The sequence below is a fragment of the Chlorocebus sabaeus genome, chromosome 3, assembly GCF_047675955.1.
Source record: "Chlorocebus sabaeus isolate Y175 chromosome 3, mChlSab1.0.hap1, whole genome shotgun sequence".
Lineage (NCBI taxonomy): Eukaryota > Metazoa > Chordata > Mammalia > Primates > Cercopithecidae > Chlorocebus > Chlorocebus sabaeus.
Window position 1 is genome coordinate 19,460,874 of NC_132906.1, and position 22,830 is coordinate 19,483,703.

General features: G+C 37.5%; 1 protein-coding gene and 1 pseudogene across 1 annotated transcript in view; both read right to left on the reverse strand.

Annotated features, from left to right (window-relative positions):
• ELF1 (E74 like ETS transcription factor 1) overlaps nt 1-22,830 on the reverse strand; it is an 86,127-nt gene that overhangs the window by 57,351 nt on the left and 5,946 nt on the right. The gene's annotated exons all lie outside the window — the stretch shown is intronic.
• On the reverse strand, nt 2,627-3,321 carry LOC103214328 (regulator of G-protein signaling 17 pseudogene; annotated as a pseudogene).

Below are 22,830 nucleotides of genomic sequence, written 5' to 3' on the forward strand. Positions count from 1 at the left end.
TATGATGAACATGGTAGTAAAAAATTATACACATTCGATACATCATTTTACAAAACCAGACACATTATTTAGCAAACATTTAAAAATCATATACAAGAAACATATTTATGACAAATTGGTTAAAGCCGCCGGGAAATACATCAGGCCTTTTACATTATTTCAATATTCAGTGTTCATTGGTTAGTGGAGGGCAATATAGAAATGCACTAAGCAAAATGGCCAGCTTAAATTTAAGTTACCTCATGACAATTAGTAAGACTAAGATATTTAACATTGAAAATATATTGGAGGACTATTGTAATTATTTACGCAGATAGTTCAAGGGAAAAATTCACTTTCACCTCTATTAGGTGAATATTCAGGCTAAGACTTTTGGAGTTTTTTCTACTTTACTGTATTTTCTTTATAGCATTTATTAGTAATCACTTAATGGAACCTTATATTAGGGTTGAAGAATCTGCTCAGAATTTGTTTAGCTCAGTGTAAATGTCCAGAAAATTTACCTTCAATATAATCTCTTTAAAAATGTATTACTTTGGCCGGGTGCAGTGGCTCAAACTTGTAATCCCAGCACTTTGGGAGGCTGAGGCAGGTGGAATGCCTGAGCTCAGGAGTTCGAGACCAGCCTGGGCAACAGAGTAAAATCCTGTCTCTAATAAAAATACAAAAATTAGCTGGGCTTGGTAGCGTGTGCCTATAGTCCCAGCTACTCAGGAGGCTAAAGCAGGAGAATCGCTTGAACCCGGGAGACGGAGGTTGCAGTGAGCCAAGATTGCGTCACTGCACTCCAGCCTGGAGACAGAGGAGACTCCATCTCAAAAACAAACAAACAAACAAAAAAGTGTTACTTTACAATGGAGAAACATAATAGATGCTAACTCAGGTAAGTGATCAAGGTTAACATCAATAGCTAAGAGTAGCCTAAAGTTTGAGAAACTGTCACAGCTAAGAGGAATCCTGATGATGGCATGTACCTTTGATACATGTGATAAGCATGGCACTTTACCTTTGTGTTCTTCCAAAAACCAAACCCATGTCTAGTCATGAGAAAAATACATGAAATGAAAGAAAACAGACGGACATTCCACAAAATACCAGTTTATTTCTCAAAACTGTCATCAAAAACAAGGAAAGGTTCAGAAACTGTCACAACTAAGAGAAGCCTAAGGAAACACGACAACTAAATGCAACATGGTATCCTGAATGGGATCCTGGGACAGAAAATGGACATTCGGTTAAAAACTAAGGAAATCTGAATAAAGTATGAACTTAATGACCAATATTGGTTCATTAATTTTGACAGATGTCCCACAGGTCTCTATGGGTATTTGCAGTTTTTCTGTAAATATAAAACTACTCTAAAATTAAAGGTTTCGTGGACACATGACTATTTACAATTTTATTTTTATTTTAAACATTTTTATTTTTTCTTAGAGTCAGGGTCTCACTTTGCTCCACAGACAGGTCTGGAACTCCTATGCTCAAGTGATCCTCACGCCTTAGCCTCCCAAAGTGCTGGGGTTACAGGCGTGAGCCACCATGCACGGCCCATTACTACCTTTTATTAAGTTTTTATTTTCATTGTAAAATTGTTAAAGAAAATCATACTACCTTAATATTAAAAAGTGTTTTCTAATTGTCAATCTCTTATACCTTAGTCTTAGGCCTATAACTCATTTATATATTTAGCAAATAACTTGGTATTATTTCTGTCCTTGGGAATGTTGTTTTTATTTCCTTTGGAAATAAAATTTTCAAATGATTTATCTTATTTAAACTTTAATTTTAACCTACAATTGTATATCTATCTATCTATCTATCTATCTATCTATCTATCTATCTATCTCATTCAGAAACATTTCTATAGATTTGAGGTGATGGTGAACTGAAAGAAGTGATTTGGGATCACAAGCAAAGCAATAACACTGATACAGTGTTCCATCTTAAAATATGATTGTTTTGATGAATAGCTACATCAGATGTTTAATGTATGTTTTGGGAAAAAATAGGGGAAAGTGCATTAAATGACATTTAATACAAGCATAAAATAACTATTGAGTTGAAGAACTTTGATAAAATGTCATATTTTATTCTTTCCATGTTTGTTTTATTTAATGCTCATAGCCATCCTGATAATTAAGTATATTTGTCATTTGCAGATGACAAAATGAACTCAGAGAAGATAAATGATTTGCCCAAAGTCACCTGAGACAGAAATGTAACTGGAAATCAAATTTGTAATTTTAAGTTCCTGATGTGTTTACACTATGCTCCCAAAGTGCATCTGTGGACACACATTTCCTTTAGTAAGCACTGTATGTGGCATTCTTTTAATACAGTAATAAGAGCTAGATCTTTAGAAAGGAAATGTATCTAAGCTTAGGACAGAAACACAATCTGTTTATTATTCTAAAATGTTTATTTCTAACTGTTTAAAAGCTGTAATGCAGTGATAGCAGTTAGGTTTAAGTCAACAGTTCTAAAATCCTAAAGTTTCTGAAATGAGATTTAATATGAGAAACAATGAAGGGAGAATGAATTTCACATTGCACATATGACATATGTTAAAATATTACATTTGGTTATTGTCATCAATGCTTGATAGTGTTCCTTTTCCCTACTCGTCTTAAGAGCTTTTGTCATAGGAATAAAATCAGTTCCCAAACTGGGACCTTCTATCAGTTGGGGCAACATTTCGCCTTTGGTAGTATTTTCATTAGAGTCAAAGTCTTGAACATCCCCTTGAATTCATCTGAAACGGTGTCACTTGGGGCTGGAGAGGACTATACCTGTGAGGATTAGGATCCAACAGATTTCTATTGATCACCTCTCTAACTCGAGAATTCTCTAACTCGAGAATCAAGACTGACCTCTTTTGGTGATAGTATAGAAATGTAATCTTCATTTATCATTCTAACCTTCTCTCTTTTCTTTGATTACTTTTCTGTTCTGTTCTTTCCTTAAGTCTTCACAGGCAAGCCAGAAAAGTAGGTGCTCTTCATTGTATTCTGTTCAGAGGAACTCTCTGAAAAGGTGTCTTCCTGCTGGGGCCTTCATCATCTTGTCAAAATTTTGAGACCAGGGCAAGACTTCCTCTGCAGTGGGGTTTTGGCATTCCTCTAAGACCTGGATACTCTCCATTTTCGTAGTGTGTGTGGTTATTCCTGCATTTTCCCCTCTTTCTTCATTCCTAATAGTGAGGCAGGAGCAGCTGAAACAACAGCACCAACGAAAGCAACAGATGTTGTTGAGCCTTTGGTTTCCAGGTGCCTGAGACACAGCAGGTGTTCCTTCATTTTGGGACTGCTGCCTTTTTCACATTTCAGCTACTTCAGGACCCAACTGGCCAGTTGCCTGGAGGTGTGGGCAGCGCACCGATGGGTCCAGGGGTAGCAGGGCTGGGCGGCTCAGTCCTCTAGTAGAGCTGGTTTGCTACTATCTGCCCAACTTAAGCACCCAGCGGGCGAGGAGCTAATTTATATTTATTTTTTAGGGACAGGGTCTCATTGTTGCCCAGGCTGGAGTGCAGTGGCATGATCCTTGCTCACTATGGCCTCAAACTCCTGGCCTCAAGCGATTCTCCTGCTTCAGCCTCCTGAGTAGCTGAGTAACTGGGGCTTTTATTTATAATAAAAATTATAAATTATATAAAAAATTACCATACCTGGGTAATTTTTTATAATTTCTTTTGTAGAGAAGGGGTCTCACCATCTTGTCGAAGCTGATCTCAAACTTCTGAGGTCAAGCAATCCTCCCGCCTAGGCCTCCCAAAGTGCTGGGATTATAGGCATGAACCACTGCACCTAGCTGGGTTAATTTAAATTAGGCATTTTTTAATTGAGGGGGAGTAAGCAGAGGGAAGTGCCCAGGATGTTATCAAAAGTACAGTTTTATTTTTATGTAAATAAAGCACAAATCGATGTTTTCTTGTATAGGATGTCTCAATCAAACTTCTGGTGACTTAAACAAACCTGAAACAGGTTTTGGCAACTTGATCAAGGTCACCTTAGCTTCAACCATGCTAATAATAAAAAATATATATATATATATGATGAAACTAAACAGACTGATTTCTCTATGTGTTTGCCTTTTTGCTGCTGACAACCAGGTGAACAGTTCCAGGACTCTGAAGGCAGGGCCACAATTACTCACTACCCAAACCTGAAATTCCAGTTCTTTCACATAGTTCTTCACTTCCCATCATTGGCCACTTGGGCTAACCTGGTATCAGAATACACTGATACCAACCAGGGCAGCATTTATAGCACCCTGCAAAACAGCCAAACAGACTGAATACCTAGACCTGTCCATACCTGTGGTCTCAAGTTTAACTCTTTTTGAGCATGTTCTGAAAACAAAGAGAATTCAAAATCAAAAGAGAAATATCAGCCAGGTGTAGTGGCTCATGCCTATAATCCCAGGACTTTGGGAAGCCCAGGAGGGCAGATCACTTGAGGTCAGGACTTCAAGACTAGCCTGGCCTACATGGTGAAACCTCTTCTCTACTAAAAATACAAAAATTACCCAGGTGTGTTGGGGAAATGCCTGTAATCCCAGGTACTTGGAGGCTAAGGCACGAGAATCACTTGAACCCGGGAGGTGGAGATTTCAGTGAGCTGAGATGGCACCACTACCCTCCAGCCCGGGTGACAGAGCAAGATTCAGTCTCAAAAATAATGAAATCAACAAACAACAGAAATATCTAACACTTACGAGATACTGTTTTAATTCTGTTCATTAAAAAGAAAACATAAACATGCTAAAACATCTTTATCAGCAAAACCTGTTCAGGCAGTTAAAAAATTTCTCTCTCCAACAAGCAAGATTTAACTTGCAAGGAAATTGTTTCATTTCTGTGACCCTTTATTCTCCCAGTTAATATTTTCATTTTCTTAGAAAAGACATGCTTTAGTGCACTGGTTCCCCCATCTGAGAATGTAGCAGATTCCCATTAGTAACTGCTTCATGCTGGCACTGATTGGGGGTGAAAAGCCAGGGATAATGTTGTTTCGAAGTTCCTCAGGAGATTTTGCTACATGACACGCCTCCCCCACTTCCAATTCCTACACAGCACAACTCTCTTCTGGTAGAAACTGTATTCTGTCATAAGAAGTTTCACTCTTACAGGGAGGCACACCAACAACTGAAAGCAAGATTTAAAGGTCATATAAATCACTTCATGCTCATTATTAGGTGATATGCTCTTTCACATACTTATTTTATTGGCCCTTACTACCTCTATTCTAGCCCCACTCCAGTGGCTCTTCAGCCTGGAGTAGAAGTCATTCAGCAAAAGTGAAAATATGATCAACTTACTTCTCTGACAAGTAATTAATAGCTTCCATCGCCTACAGGCAAAACTCCAAATCTACTAACAATGCTAAAATAGCTCCTCGTGGTGTGGAAGGTATGAGGAAATGGTAGTCAGATTTGTAAGACAGGATGTCTGAATACCTGCACTGGAGAAGTGAATGGAAATATTCTATGGATCAAGCTTAAAAGTACACCTATAACCTATAGTAATCAAGACAGTGAGGTACTAGTGAAAAGAACAAAATAGATCAATGAAACAGAAGAGAGAGCACGGATAATGGCACCACATAAATACAGTCAACCATCTTTGTCAAAGGACAAAGGCAATACAATAAAAAAAAGACAGTTTTTCAACCAACAGTGGTAGAAAAACTGGATATCCACATAGAAAAATAATAATAATAATAATCTAGACACAGACCTTATACCCTTCACAAATATTAACTTAAAATGGATCGCACACCTAATATATAACATAGGATAAAAATCTAGATGAACATGGGTTTGGTGATGACTTTTTATAGATACCAAATGCAGGACTCATCAAAGAAAGAATTTGTAAGCTGAACTTCATTAAAATTAAAAACTTTTGCTCTGTGAAAGACAATGTCAAGAGAATGAAAAGACAAACCACAGATTAGACTGTTATCTAAAATATGCAAGGACCTCTCAAAACTCAAAGAAAATAGGCTGATTTTAAAACGGGCCAAAGACCTTAACAGACACCTCAGCAAAGAAGGTATACAGATTAGCATATGAAAAGCCCCAGCCATATGTCATTGGGGAAATGCAAACTAAAATGACAATGAGGTGCCACCACAAACCTATTAGAATGGCCAAAATCCAGAACACTGACAACACCAAAAGCTGACAAGGATGTGGAACAACAGGAATTCTCATTCACTGCTGGTAGGAACAGAAAATGGTACACTTTGGAAGACAGTCTGGCAGTCTCTTACAAAACTAAACACATTCTTACACCAGAGCTGTGCTCCTTGGTATTTACCCGAAGGAAGTGAAAACTTATGTCCACACAAAACCTGCACGTGGATGTTTATAGCAGCTTTGTTCATAACTGCCAAAACTTGTAAGCAACCAAGATGTCCTTCAGTAGGTGAATTAACAAACTGTAGTGCATCCACATAATGAAATATTATTCAGCACTAAAGAGAAATAAGCTATCAAGCCACAAAAAGACATGTGCGAACTTAAATGCTTATTACTAAGTGACATTTGCCCAAACTCGTAAAATGTACACCATCACAAGTGAACCCTAATGTAAACTATGAACTTCAAGTGACAAAGTGTCAGTGCAGGCTCATCAGCTGTAACAAGTGCACTGCTCTGGTGCAGGTGCTGATTAGCGAGAGGCTGATAATGGGGAGGTTATGCATGTGCAGGGGCAGGAGGTATATGGGAAATATTTGTACTTTCCTCTCAATTTTACTGTGAATCTAAAATGGCTCTAAAAAATAAAGTCTTATTTTTTCTTTTTTAAGTATAGCTCCAACACAATTTTTTTTTTTTTTTTTTTTGAGACGGAGTCTCGCTCTATCACCCAGGCTGGAGTGCAGTGTCGCGATCTCGGCTCACTGCAAGCTCTGCCTCCCGGGTTTACGCCATTCTTCTGCCTCAGCCTCCGGAGTAGCTGGGACTACAGGCGCCCGCCACCACGCCCGGCTAGTTTTTCGTATTTTTTAGTAGAGACGGGGTTTCACCGTGTTAGTCAGGATGGTCTCGATCTCCTGACCTCGCGATCCGCCCGTCTCGGCCTCCCAAAGTACTGGGATTACAGGCTTGAGCCACCGCGCCCGGGCTCCAACACAATTTTAATACTCTTCACTATCATCTCAAAAACAACATTGCAGCATTTCTGCATTTTATAGTTCCCCCACTTCCCCATCCCACTATTAAAGAAGCCGAAGTCAGCCCTGCCTTAATCCCACCAAGAACCCAGTATATACTACCTCTTTCCAGGCTTTCTGTCTGTACTCACTGCCACTGAATCCAGACCTTTCCAACTATTCTCTGACAATCACAACCTTTTGTTCCTGTGACATTTTAGGATCCTCTTTCAAGTCACAGTGCAACCAAGTTTAAGGACGTAATCTCCAGGGAAATAAACATTTCCCTCTTTTCCCAAGTTAACAACACATTTGAGACTTTAAGATTCCTTGTGCACAAAACTTCCTGCTCCCCATGTGTGTGTGGAAAAAAAAACCCTGAATGATCTGTTTCCACAGTCTACCTCTTTTCTTCTTCATTTATTATTTCAATCTTTTTTTTTCTTTTGAGACGGAGTCTCGCTCTGTTGCCCAGGCTGGAGTGCAGTGGCGCAATCTTGGCTCACTGCAACCTCCGCCTCCCAGGTTCAAGTGATTCTTCTGCCTCTGCCTCCCGAATAACTGGGACTACAGGCACCCGCCACCACGCAGGGCTAATTTTTGTATTTTTAGTAGAGATGACGTTTCACCACATTGGCCAGGCTGGTGTCGAACTCCTGACCTTATAATCCACCTGCCTCGGCCTCCCAAAGTGCTGGAATTACAGGTGTGAGCCACCACGCCCAGCCATCTTTTTTCTTTTTTTTTTTTTTTAAGAGATGGGGTATTGATATGTTCCCCAGCCTGGTCTCAAACTCCCAGGCTCAAGCGTTCCTCCCACCTTGGCCTCCCAAAGTGCTGGGATTACAGGTGTGAGCCACCACGCCCAATATCCTCTTTTCTTCTTTAAATTACATAAAACGATTTTAAATCAGCTTGGATATCCTTCTGATGTTTCATGTCAGGATCTTTAAAATGAGATTCTTCCTACAATCATCTTTGCAACTGTCTGGCAATCACCTAAGTTTCTAAACTCAAATGAACCCAAAAAACAAGAAGCAGGCCGGGCGCAGTGGCTCATGCACATAATCCCAGCACTTTGGGAGGCCAAGGTGATGGGATCACTTGAGCCCAGGAGTTTGAGATCAGCCTGGGCAAAAAGGTGAAACCTCATCTCTACAAAAATACAAAAATTAGCTGGGTGTGGTGGTGTGAGCCTGCAGTCTCAGCTTACTCGTGAGGTTGAGGAGGGAGGATCACTTCAGCCCAGGAGGTGGAGGTTGCAGTGAGATGAGATAGCATCACTGTACTCCAGCAGGGAAGACAGGGAGACCCTGTCTCAAAAAAACAAAACAAAAGCAGCAGCAAAACCACAAGATGAGAAATGAAAATATGGAACGCCATGGGCTTAGTACTGTAAGATATATACAGTCATTTGCCACATAACATTCTGGTGAACAATGGAGCAGATAAACAACAGTAGTCCCCTAAGATGATAATACCGTGTTTTTACTGCACCTTTTCTATGTTTGTTTAAATACACAAATACTTGCCATTGTGTTAAAATTACCTATATTATTCAGTACAGTAACATACCGTACAGGTTTGTACCTTAGGAGCAACAGGCTATCATATAGCCTAAGTGTGCAGTAGGCTATACCATCTAGGTTTGTGTAGGTACATTCTGTGATTTTTTGCAAAAGGACGAAATCACCTAATGATTCATTTCTCAGAATGTATCCCAGTCATTAACTGATATATGCCTGTATTTAGTATTTACAAATTATACATTAACTTTATATTTAACTATTGTACAAATCTTAGATAGAAGCAAACTTTAAATACAATTAGTAAGTAAAACATACAGAATAAAGATTTAGACCTTCCCCATTCATAATATAATTTCTCAATCAATTTTTAAATCAGTTGAATCCATTACGGTTACTGTTAACTAAAGTGCATCAAATACCCTGGCATCAGGTTTTCTCTAAAAGGAAACTGCTTTATGGAGGCCAACGCAGGCAGATCACTTGAGGCCAGGAGTTCAAGACCAGCCTGGCCAACATGGTGAAATCCTATCTCTACTAAAAAATACAAAAATGAGCCGTGCATGGTGGTGCACACATGTAGTCCAAGGTACTAGGAAAGCTGAGGCACTTCAGCCTGGGTGACAGAGCAAGACACCATCTCAAAAACAAACAAACAAAAAGGAATAGTTTAGTTATGCTTATGTGATGCATCCAGAACTAATCAAAAGATCCCAAATATCTAATTTTAGAGGCACCTGTGCTATTATTGATGGAGTTCGTGGTAAAATGTTGTTAAGTATTTATTCAATTTCCCCTAGGCTCAGAACTGTGGAAAATATATAAAGATAATGCATGGCCCTTGTTCCCATGAAACTTACTATCTAGTGCAGAAAACAAGACCAAGAGAAGCAACTAAATGCCACAAGGTTGTATTAAGTGCTAATAAAGCTGGTCAGTATTGCAGTATTTTAGAAGAGGAGATGGTCAAACAGGTAAAGAAAACACTTCACAGATAATGTGGGAACTAAACTAAACCTCAGAAGGAAGGGAGGAGTTGGAGAGACTAAAGGGGAAAGGAAAAGGTAGTAAAATACATTGTATGCATGCGTGCATGCATACGTGAATGTCGACACAAAAGAACGCAGAGACTCAAAAATGACCAAAGTTTAGAGCTACTTAACAGCCTGATAAGAGCTAAGAGTTCACAATGGGAAATAGAAAGTCAGGCAGTAAAATGTAGGCATGATTTGAGAGGTAAAAAAGTTTCTGGAGGTTATCAAACTGGGTTGCAACAGCAGATGATGGTCTACGACTACAAAGCCCAATGCAAGTCATGTAAGTGGGATGTGGCAACCACCATCTAAAAACGACGAGGACAGTTTAAACAGACATTCCACAGCTTGACTGCTACATTGAAAACTTCCCATCACCAATGTGTATACTGCCCTCCTTAAATTCTTCATTAATTACTTAAAATAGAGATTCTCAACCGTGGTTTTTATTCTGCTCAGGGTGTGACAAAACTCTTTAAATCACTTAATTTACTCTATATTTTTGTTCTTCACCTAAGAACTGGAAGAGGGGAGAAACAGGAAAATAAGATTTTCAAAACCGTATGACTACTTACCACATAATCTTTCTTATTATTCAACTGAACATCAAAACTACCCACCATTCACTTGAACACCAGTATAACTTTGAAATAAATGAACTGTTGCATCTTTGGATGACTGTATCTTGTCAGTATTAAGTATTTTGAATAGATGATGCTGCCTTAGTTATTCAATGAAGAAAGATGTGATATAAATAACAGATCCACCTTTCTTCGTCACCGAAATAGAGACTGCTATCACCAGCATTCACAAAATCTTCATTTAAGAAGATGCTTCTGTAAAAATAATTAGTTGACCAAATGAGGCTGCATTGAACCTGGCCTTTTTTTTTTTTTTTTTTTTTGAGATAGAGTCTCACTCTGTTTGCCAGGCTAAAGCACAGTATCACTATCTACAGCAATTCTCCTGCTGCCTCAGCCTCTGGAGTAGCTGGCACTACAGGCATGCCACCGCGCCCGGCTAATTTTTGTATTTTAAGTAGAGACAGAGTTTCGCCACGTTGGCCAGGCTGGTCTTGAACTCCTGACCTTAACTGATTCGCTTGCCTTGGCCTCCCAAAGTGCTGGGATTACAGGCATGAACCACCATGCCAGGCCGAACCTGAGTCTTTATTAGAGGTGTTTTCTGCTTTACAGCTTTGTTGTACTCTTGGAAAGTTCAAGAATTCAAAGTTGTCTCAGTAGATGTAATGGGCACTTACCAGATTAAAAAAAAAAACTTTACTATAAAGACACATCCAGGAATTGTACAGTATCACAATAAGGTTTATTTATATTATTTGCTAGCAATACCTAATGTCTAGTAAGTTCTTTGTGGTTTACAAAGTAAAACATATACAGTATACTGCTTTTTATTTAATCCTTAAACATCTCTAATAAAAACTGAAATCTCTGCATAGATACAAAAATCTGACATGTCCTCAAGGAGAGTAGGAAAGAGATGATAATAATAAATCATAAAATAAATAATTAGATATAACTCAAAGAAATCTACAGATTCAATGCAATCCGTGCAATCTGTATCAACATACCAATGACATTCTTCACAGAAATAGGAAAAACACTTTCTTTTTTCTTTTTTTCTGAGACAGAGTCTCACTCTGTCGCCCAGGCTAGAGTGCAATGGCGCAGTCTCGGCTCACTGCAACCTCCACCTCCTGGGTTCAAGTGATTCTCCTGCCTCAGCCTCCCAAATAGCTGGGATTACGGGTGCCTACCACCATGCCAGGCTAATTTTTGTATTTTTAGTAGAGCTGGGGTTTCACCATGTTGGCCAGGCTGGTCTTAAACTTGTGACCTCGTGATCCACCCACCTCGGCCTGCCAAAGTGCTGGGATTACAGGCGTGAGCCACTGTGTCTGGCCAACATTTTTTTTTATTATTATAATTTATATGGAGGCTGGGCATGGTGGCTCGTGCCTGTAAATCCAGATGCCGGCACTTTGAGATGCCAAGATTTTTGTGGTTCCACAAAAGATCTCAAATAGCAAATAACAAAGCTGGAAGCACCAAACTACAAGTCTTCAAAATATACTATAAAGCTATAATAACCAAAATAGCATGATTGGCATAAGAACAGACATACAATGTACGAGACCCTGTTCTAAGTGCTGGGAATACAGCAGTGAACAAACCGACCAAAATTTCTGCCCTTATAGGACTTAGAATGCAGTGATCCTAATCACAACATTCTGTTCCCCTCAAAATATTCTGCTTTAAAAATGTGAAGCCAGGTGCAGTGGCATGCTCCCATAGCAGGGGGCTGAAGCAGGAAAACCACTCCAGCCCAACAGTTCAAGTTCACCGTGCACGGTGATCACACCTATAGACAGTCACTTACTCCAGCCAGGGCAAAACAGCAAGACCTTGTTTCAAAGAAAAGAAAAAAAAAAATGGGGATTGTCAGGCAATATAAGCTGTTATCTCAAAACCCATTAATAGAAACTTCTGTCTCTCTTGTTCAATATCTAACTCCTAGTTACAATCCAACCCCTGACAACTGGACACAGAAAATGTGATGTCTCCTACACTAAGTTGGGGAATAAGAGTTGTGGGAAGAAGTTTTTTACCTTTCAGAGACAATCTGCGAGTATATAAGGTGAGGGAAAGGGAAAATCTGGGGAGGAAACAGGTACAGATAAATCCGAAAGGAGACTGTTCCAGGTAAAGCTGATTTACTTAGGGGCAACCTCAAAGCCTTCATTTGATTTAATCTGACTTTCAGCCAACTGAAATGTGACAACAAACAAAAGTGTACTGGGATTTTTTAAAAAATCCCCTTTATAAATAGAAATACCTTGGAGAAGAAGAAATAATTCTTTCCATATTGTCTTTTCCTATATATTAATAGTAGATGGCCTGCAGAAATCATATCAGGGCCAAGTGCAGAGGCTAATGCCTATAATCCCAGCACTTTGGGAGGCCAAGGTGGGTAGATCATTTGAGGCCAGGAGTTCAAGACCAGCCTGAGCAACAAGGCAAGAACCCATCTCTACACAAATTAAAAATTAGATGGGCATGGTGGCATGAGCTGGTGGTCCCAGCTACTTTGGAGGCTGAGGTGAGAGCCATGATGCCACCACTACACTCCACAGAGCAAGACCTTATCTAAAAAGAAAAAAAAAAGGCAAGTCCCATCTCGAATCAATCATCAATCAGTCAGTCAATCAATCAATCAATCAATCAGTGTTGTCTATATTCTTTTGGACAAGCACTCTTTAGGGACCTATCTGCCAGGCACTTGTGGGTAAGGGAAAAGGATAGGAAAGCAACAAGTAGCAAAGAAGACTTTCCCTACAGGTGATCACAATCTATCAACTAAGGCAAATGCAAATCACAGTAATATGTATGCTATAGCAGAAGTGGGCAAAGTTCATTCTCTCATGTAATTCAGTAATTATTTACTATGTCCTATCTCTTAAGATTATAAGCTACTTGAAAAAAAAAGACATAATAAATTTTTCTATATGTTATTAATAAACACAATTTAAAAGAATACTAAGTACAGTGTGTGTTAAAAAGTCAAGCTAGGTCAAGATCAAAGGACATTTTATTTTCTTAATTTTTACTTACTAAAATTCTTCATTGGGACAGTAAAAGATCACTGTTTTCATATGTTTGTTTTAGCATTCTATAGAATTTCACATGATGCATGCATGCGCTTCCCAGAACCAACTGGTGGTAAGCCAAGCTTCACTGACTATCCTCAAAGGGACATACATAACATGTATTTTTCTGATTCAAACTCAGAAATTCATCAACACCCCCCAACAAACAGCACAAAAAAAGGAGGTCTCACATTAAAAGAACACTCAAAAACCCTATAAACTATTTTCCACATGTCTACCTAAGTTTTAATAAACAAAATAACTATTTGGTTCTTCTAAAACTCCTTAAAAATTAAACTCATATAGCTTCATAATTTTTCCTTCAATCTTTAAAAATTAAATCCTTAAATCTGACTTTGATCATTTAGATTTATTGTTTAAAAAGATATAGTAACTTCTATCAATTTTCGACTAGAAAAACTGTTAATATATAAACTTTATAAGACATTCCTAGAATGGCCAGATCTAAGCTAAAGTTCTGTTTGCGAAATTTATTGCTTTGTTGACAAGACAACTACAATTTATAACACTCCAATCACTGAGGCACAAAAAACTTGGTGACAACAGAAAATAATACAGGGAAAGGCAAAAAGTAACAAAGAGAATTATTATTTCCATTTATTCAGTAGAGATATCAGGACCACAATGAAGGGCTAGACATTTTTTCCAGATTAAAGCCAAAAGTAAGAGATTTTTGATGCTTAGCAATCTAAAATAATTAAGCTCTTCAGCTACATTTTTTAATGGACCAACATGTTATCTCCACTTTTAACTAGGATGAAGACACTAATAATTTCACTAGGATATCTCATTTCCATAAAGAGCAAAAACGAACTGGGGGTGGGTGGAGCTCAAGTAGGAAATAACTTTTAAAATAAAATTATCTTAGAAATAAACCAGAAAGGCAACTTGTAGAAAAGATCCACATTATAGTTCTTTAACCAGCTTATGATTCTAGAAAAAAGAAAATAAATATCAGGCACATACTTATTCCCCCAACAAGTATTTATGAAATCTACTATATGCTATTTACTGGGTATACAAAAATAAAGACAAATAAGATATGATCCTTGCCCCAAAGTGGTTCAACATCTAAAAAGAAAAAATGTAAACAGATAACTACAAAACAATGTAAATAAACAAGTCAACCAAAAGATGATAGAATAGAGAGGGGTAAATACCTGTGAGAACCTGAAAAAACTTCGTAAGTGACATGTGGGCTATTTCTTTAGAAATAAGTAACATCTATTTTTTCCAAGGAGGGAACATGAGAGGAAAGGGGGTAGGGGATATTCTAGGAAAAATAAGCAAAGGTGACCCTAAAAGTTAAAATCACTGAGAAATAGGTAGAATAGTAATTTAATGAAAACAAACCTTTTCCCTAACATTAGGGATACAGGATCTAGCATCAGAACACCTGCATTCAAGTTGTAGTTGAATGCCATTTACTAACTGTATTTTCTTAGATAAGTCAACCTCTATAACTTTCCATTTCATTTTTCATCTTGAAGTTGTACCAAGTAAGAATTTACTTTGTAAGCTACAAAATGCTTTGATAGTTTTACAGAATCCTGATATACTAATACATAAAAGTTAATAATTAGATACTAAAATTTCAAGATCAAAATATTAGCCTAACATTTCACAGTGAATTTATGCCATATATATGAATTCAAATGCCAATTTTTTATTGCCTAAAAAATGTCACAAAAGTAAATACCTTTTAAATATGTAAAAGATATATGTTCCTACTAGGTGCTGTAGTAAACATCTAATTGCCACCACATGATGCATACAATCCATATAGTACCAAAGAAGCCTACAATGTCCTTCGAATCAACAAGTGGCAGAAGTTTAATGAAACTAGCTTTATGCTTAACTAGTCTCCCAGTGGCAAATTAAAGCAGCAATTGTACATCTGTGTCTCTGTTCCTCTCATCGTGGTTTAACTGACAGGAAGCAGAGAGTAAGATATGGCACACAAATGTCAAGTATTTCCTGCCTTCTCTGTTACATCTTTATGTCTTGTTTTATAAATAGTCCAATAGTTTGTGTGAAAATATATCAAAGTACAGTAGCAGAAACACATAAATGGTGAAGAGTGTTTATACAAACAGAGCCAATAAAAAAGTATTTTGGTCTTGGGATCTAAGATTCAATATGCATGCAAAGACTCATTTATAGTCTTCTGAAGAAGTATTCTTAGGAGCAAACACCACACAAATTAAGATTTGAAAACCACAATGACTGAGTAAAAAACCAAGTGTCTAAACAACAGAACAGGCCCTTAAACTATTTTACCCAACTGTTTACAAGAGTAACACTTGACCACCTTGATATATGACCCCCCACAACCCCTGCTATACCTATCAAAAACAAAAAAAAAACTACCACAAAAAAAACAAAAAAAAACCTTTAAGCAACTGACTATCAACAAAGCAGGACTGATAACTTGCATCTTTCATCTTCGGTCATTTTTACCATGGCTTCTTATCAGCACTCTCCTGGATTACAATTTGTAACCCCCAACCAAACTATCTCTACTCCCTTCTCACTTCCTGTATATCCCAAACTTGGCTCATGTTATTTACTCATATATATTCAACTATATACAACGAAATAGAACTCTGTTTTCCATAGGTGAATCCTGCCTGCTTCAAGTCATGTTAACCAAACTTCCAGTTAATTATAACTAAGAGGTGCGCATTTTTCATCATGCCAAGCTGCCTCCCAAATTAATAATCCTTAAGAATGAATTCCATTCATTACTCATATGATTCATATTCTGTATCATAAACTTGGGCAAAATGCAGCTATCTTATCCATTCATACTGGTCAATATTTACTTATGCTATAATAAGCATAAGTTGCCACAATTACAATTCCACCAGGGTTTAGTGCTATTCCATTCTAGGTCAATGTCCAAAACCACTCTTCATATTTTACTGCACAGAAATCCATCTTGGGCTTCCTGTGACCTCTCTTCCCTAAACAGAACTTAACATATACCTAATAATCACCTGTAAGCATGGTAGTAGACTCCTGAAGTAACATTTCTTAAATGAGTGGCTTTGAAACAATTTCATTTTTACCCAGTATTTTTCAACCAGAAGGATCTAGCTCATTCTTTATAGGAGTCTAAGAGTTATTAGTGCCTTCCTAGCACATCTTTAGTATATCTCTGCTGTCACTGGTAAATGTATTAGCTAAATTGTCCCCAGTATCTAGGGAATAAGGAGTAAGTGCTCCATGAACCATGAAGGAAGAATGAAGGAAGAAGAACATCCATTTCCTTACACATTAGCTCCCCTCCCCTATCCTCTGGCTCTGATGCTTAGTGAAATAACCCTAAGGGTTGGGGGGGGGGGTGGCGGGTGGGACGAGGAGGGAGTGGGGGAGTCTCAGAGCAGCTGCGGAGAACCTAGTGTCCATCACCTACCCAACAATCAAACACAGTTAACCATGTGTAACTGTTCTGTTCTACCAAGGGCAGATAAGCATTACATCTTCCTTGCAGTTTATTCTTAAGACTAAAAGGTTGTAAATTATCCTATAACAATACGCAAGTTTTTCTCTGATCTACAGATAAAAGGATCAGGCACGATGTTCAGTTTGCAATGAAAACATTTTGAATAAAATAATTTACACAATATACCTTATGTCTAAATACAAACTTTTTAAGTTGCCCTTCAAACTAAAACACATGTAACATTAATTCCAATGAATTATTCAAACTTAAATCTAAAATCTTATTTTTCCTTATAATTTAGTACATACATTTTGTATAGTATATTTTAAAACTTTATATACACAGCATGCTGTATATATTCTTCCAGCACACTTTAACAAGTTTATCTAAGACATACAATTTTGAATAAACACAATGGCTATCTGGAAAGGAATTTTAAACATCAAACCCTCCCTAGAACTTGGTACTTAAGAAAATATTAAACCTTACTCAAGACAAGTCATGATTATTATTAGGCTTCCATTATAACAAAGAGAAATACCTCAAATGCACAAAGCAGCCAATCTTCAATGATGCCGCTCACAAAAAGGGTTCCTCCCTGCTGCAGAGCACAGATAATACACCTCAGGAACGCCCTGTGTGGAGGTCTTAGCAGGAAGCCCAAGGGACCCAACTCAACAGTAGCCTTCTAACCTGCTTATAACTCATTTCTTTAATTCAGTCTGAAGCTAAATAATATGCAGCAACTGAAAGCTCTCTCAATTAAGAACACAACGGGAAAATGTAAATCAGAAAATGCCTAAAGAGAAATTGAGTCTACTGGAGGAATTTCATTTGAAGGCACATTCCACATATTATTATTATTATTATTATTATTATTATTATAAAGTATCTAAAAATGATTGATACCAATGCCAATTCCTTTTACTGTAAAAATAAAATTGCTGTACAAACATCCCTTAGCCTACTGGAGAAGACAGTAACTGCCACCTTCTGCCTTTCAACTTCCCTTTTCTGAATCACAAAGGCATCAACTAAATGGAAGCACTGAGGCTCAGAACCAATGCCTTCATTTTCTTTGAAGAATGCTGATTTCCTCATTAGAGAGGTGCCAAAAACAGAAAAATATTGTGTTATAACCTTATATTTAACATAAACTTTAATAAAATTATATTTCTGCCATATAACATTTATTTAATCCACCCCTAATTTTTAGACATTTGTATTATTTCTAATGTTGCACTATTAACAGTGATTCACAAAATGTAATCCTCAGACCCACAAAGGATCCAGAGACCCTTTCAGGGGGCTCCTGAGATCACAACTCTTTTCATAATAATGGCAAGGTATTATTTGGCTTTTCCACTGTGTTGACACTTGCCCTGATGATGCAAAAGCAAAAGAGGATGAAACTGCAAGTGTCTCTGCCCTGACCAAGGCTGCACCCTCAAGCCACGAGTCTACTCCTTACCACTGGGCACTCACATTTTAAAATGGTGACTTCACTTAAGAATGTCTTTGAAGAAGAGTAAAAACTATTTTCTTGAATCTCAACCATTAAATACATATGTTTTTAATATTCTGAGTGATAAAATGGGAGGTACAAATAAAGTACTACTTCTGGCATAAACAGAAATAGCATTATTGTCTTGAGAAAAAGCATTTATGCTACTATTCTTTGACGTGTGAGCTTAAAACTAGCTGCTGCTTTCATGGAATGTAATTTTTACTTAAAAGAACTAATTATTATTCAGAATTGGATATCTGGCAGAAATTTTTCCAAAACTGAATAAAGCATGCCCATCACGTCAAGGAAAACAACAGCAATTGTCACCAATTATAAAATGCAAGCTTTCAATTGAAAATCAGAATTTTAGAAAACTTGTATCTACTGCTTTGACTCTGTTGGCTTCTCAATGCATTTAAAAGGCTTTTCTGATGAGACTGGTGTGATTCTGATACTATGTCAACATTTGCAATACACAAATGACTCATGCATGATGTTACAAAATCTTGCTTAGGTTAAAAAAATCAATCCATTCAAAGTACAAGACAGACCCATAGATGTTAATGTTACAGGGGACAAAAAGTTCATTCATAGGTTTTCAGAATCTCATTGTTCTAACCTTTAAAAAACTAGCATTTGTTGATGAGCTTTGGTGTAGTATCAAAGAATATCCACAATTATCTGAAGTGGACATTAAAATACATCTACTTTTTGCAACTAGACATCGTACGAGGCCGAATTTTCTTCATATTCTTCAACTAAAGCAACATATTCTAACAGATTTCATGCAAAAGCAGATATGAGAATATAGCTGTCTTCTGTGAAGTCAAAGATAAAAGATTTACACCCTTCTCGGTACAGCTTTTGTTTTGGAAAACATATTTGTCTTTTTTTGCACTGTGTTTTTTCAAAAAAAACAGGGTCCTGCTATGTTGCCCAGGTTGGACTTGAACTCCTGGCCTCAAACAATCCTCCTGCCTCAGGTTCTCAAGTAGCTGGGCTTGGGTCACTGTACCTGGCTCAAACTTGTCCTTCATAACAATAATTATGTTAACATGTAATGGGCGTATTATTTGTAAATAAATACATTAATATTTTTCAAGTTTCTGTTTTAATTTCTAACACTGGTTAATATTGGTAAATGTAACCCACATGAACCAAAGCTCTTTGGGAGCCTCAATTTTAATAGTATAAATTTGATATAAAGAGCATAAAGCTTGGGGGAAAAAAAAGTGTAAGGTTTGAGAACTGCTACACAATCACAGGATATGATTCAAATATCCTTATAACTGAATCTTTGGTCCCATCCTTAAATTTTCTACCAAGAACTGAATTCTATCAAAAGGCACATAGACTTTCCAAGCATTTGATATCATAATGCCAACTGTCCTGCAGAAGATTTTTTCAGTTTATACTGTTAGCAACAGAACACCTGCATGGACATTTAATGTCATTTGCAACGACCCACAATACTTAAACTATTGTCAATATGATGGATAAAAACACAGGGGGGTTATTTGACTTTAATTTGCATTCCTTTGCTACAAAGTTTAATATATTTTAATTTTAAAGGTAATAATTTAATATACTTCCCAATTTTAAAGAATTGGTTATTCTTTGTGGAAAGGGCTAGGAGACACAAGTAAATAAATGGTAAAGGTGACAGTCTATGATTTTTCTCATTGGGAAAAAAAAAACTTCAAATTAATGTTTTTACTCTAGTTGTTTGGTTTAGAAAGCTTGTGTTTTTTTTAACTTCAATTTAATAATGTAAAACTCTAAGAATGATATTTAAATTACTAGTTGCAATAGTGCAGCAGTTCTCAAACTTTTTGGTGTCAAGATCCCTTTATATTCTTAAAATTTATTGAGGACCACAAAGAGCTTTTGTTTTCCTAGGTCATATTTATCAATATATGTTTTTTACTTATAGGATATTATTATTTATTATATGCCCCTTTAAAGGAGTCTTTTCTGAGAATAGCATATTGAAAAAAACTCTCTGGGAATTTTTCCTTGATTAAAAATAATGCTGTTAAATATACATGCTTTGGGCCAAGCATGGTGGCTCATGCCTGTAATCCCAACATTTTGGGAGGCCAAGGTAAGAGGATCGATTGAGCCCAGGAGTTTGTAACAGTAACAACAAAAATCACTAAAGATTCAGGAATTGCTATCATTACAGTAAGAATTCTAAGGAAGCTACATGAAACACTGATCAGGAAGCAAGATGAAACACTGAATATGCCAGTAAATCTGGTTAGATGCAACAATCTATTAGCTACTTAAACATTCATGGATGTTAATACTATACTAATTATTTTATGAACGTTTTTGTTTTGAAATGTGTTTTTGAAAAATATTTGAATGTGGGATAATTCTGAAGATGAAACCTAACTAAATTACTTCTAGGTAACTAAAGCTCCAATTTGTTAATGGATCTCAACTGGAAATTACTATTTATCCATCCAGAAGTATGCCTAGATCTTCTTAGTTATTTGGGACAGACACACAGTTTTATAACACTTACATCTGAATCTACCCAATCCCTTTCACTGAAATAGGCAGTTAACTTTTTTTTTTGAGACAGGGTCTTACTTTGTTGCCCAGGTTGGAGTATAGTGGCACGAACATGCCTTACTGAAGCCTTGACCTCCTGGGTTCAAGTGATCCTCCCACCTCTGTTCCCCAAGTGGCTGTGACTATAGTCATGCACCACTATGCCCGGCTTATTTTTGTATTTTTAGTAGAGACAGGGTTTCATCATGTTTTGCAAGCTGGTTTCAAACTCCTGGGCCCAAGTGATCCAGCTGCCTTGGCCTCCCAAAGCGCTGGGATTACAGACTTGACTGAGCCACCGTACCTGACCCCATTTTTAAGTGATGCAGAGTTTTCATTTTTTTGAGAGACGAGGGTCTCACTATGTTGCCCAGGTCTCAAACTCCCGGGGTCATGCATTCCTTCAACCTCAAGTTCCCAAGTAGCTGGGTCTACAGGTGCATCTCAGTGCCCCTGGCTCTGATGCAAAGTTTATTTGCCACTTTTTTTTAAGTCAACTTTTACTACCAGTCAAATTAAATATTATTCCTCAAGATACTTACAATGTGGAGCAAAAATAAACTACAGCTTACAGATAAAAATGTATTATGAGGCCAGGCGCAGCAGCTCACACCTGTAATCCCAGCACTGGGCAGACCAAGGTAGGTGGATCACTTGAGGTCAGGAATTCAAGACCAGCCTGGCAAAACCTCGTCTCTACTTAAAAAAAAAAAAAAAAAAAAAAACACAAATTAGCTGGGTGCCGTGGTGGGCACCTGTAATCTCAGCTACTTGGGAGGCTGAGGCAGGAGAATCACTTGAACCCAGCAGCCAGAGGTTGCAGTGAGCTGAGACTGTGCCACTGCTCTCCAGCCTGGGCGACAGAGCAAGACTCCATCTCAAAAAAAAGAAAAAAAAAAAAAAGTATTATGAAACAGTTAAACCAACGAGGATTCATCTATCTACCACCTAGCTTTATATTTTACCATAGCTTGTTTCTGGTTTTTTGCGGTTTTTTTTTTGTTTTGTTTTTAAGAAAAAAAGGTCATCTACAGTTAAAGCCTCCTCTAATATCCCTCTCCAGTCTCATTTCATCCCTTCTTGGACTATTCTAAGTTTGATTTTATTTTCTTCTCTCTGTTTTAAGAGACAGGTTCATGTTTTGTCACCCAGGCTGAAGCGCAGTGGTACAATCACATTTCACTGCAGCATTAACTCCTGGGCCCAAGCAATCCTCCTGCCTCAGCTTCTCGAAGTAGCTGGAGCTGCAGGAGTGTGACACCACACCTGGCTAATTAAAAAAAAATTTTTTTTTCTACTTGTAGAGACAGGGTCTTGCTATGTTGCCCAGGTTGGTCTCGAATTCCTGGCCTCAAGTGATCCTCCCACTTAGGCTTTCCAAAGTGCTCAAATTATAGGCATAAGCTACAGTGCCCACTCATCAACTATTCTAAAATTGATATCTTCCCTGTTATGTATTTGTATAACTTTACTACATGTATGTCAATATAGTAGGATTGCTTTTATATGCGTAATTGGGAACAAGTATTTATTAAAATTTATTTTTTATTCAAAATTATGTTTGAAATAATTTAATTCTAGTTAAGAAATGACAAGCATACTGAACTGTTTTAGGGGTCAAATATATTGTTGTCTACAGCTTACTCTGTAATGCATCAACTGCCCATCTGTTTAGGGTCCTGGTGGATTTTACACCCCAGGGCAATACACCATAGAAAGATTCTGAATGGGTTAGAAGTCATCATTGGCAGGTATCTGATCCTAGGAAAGATAATGAAGATCTTTAAATTACATTAAACTATCTATACTCTGCAAAGCCTTCACATCCCTCAATGTGAAGATACTGCTCTAGAGAACTTCTACATTTATGTTCCAGAGAACCATGTACAAGTGTTCCCAAGTTGAAAATAA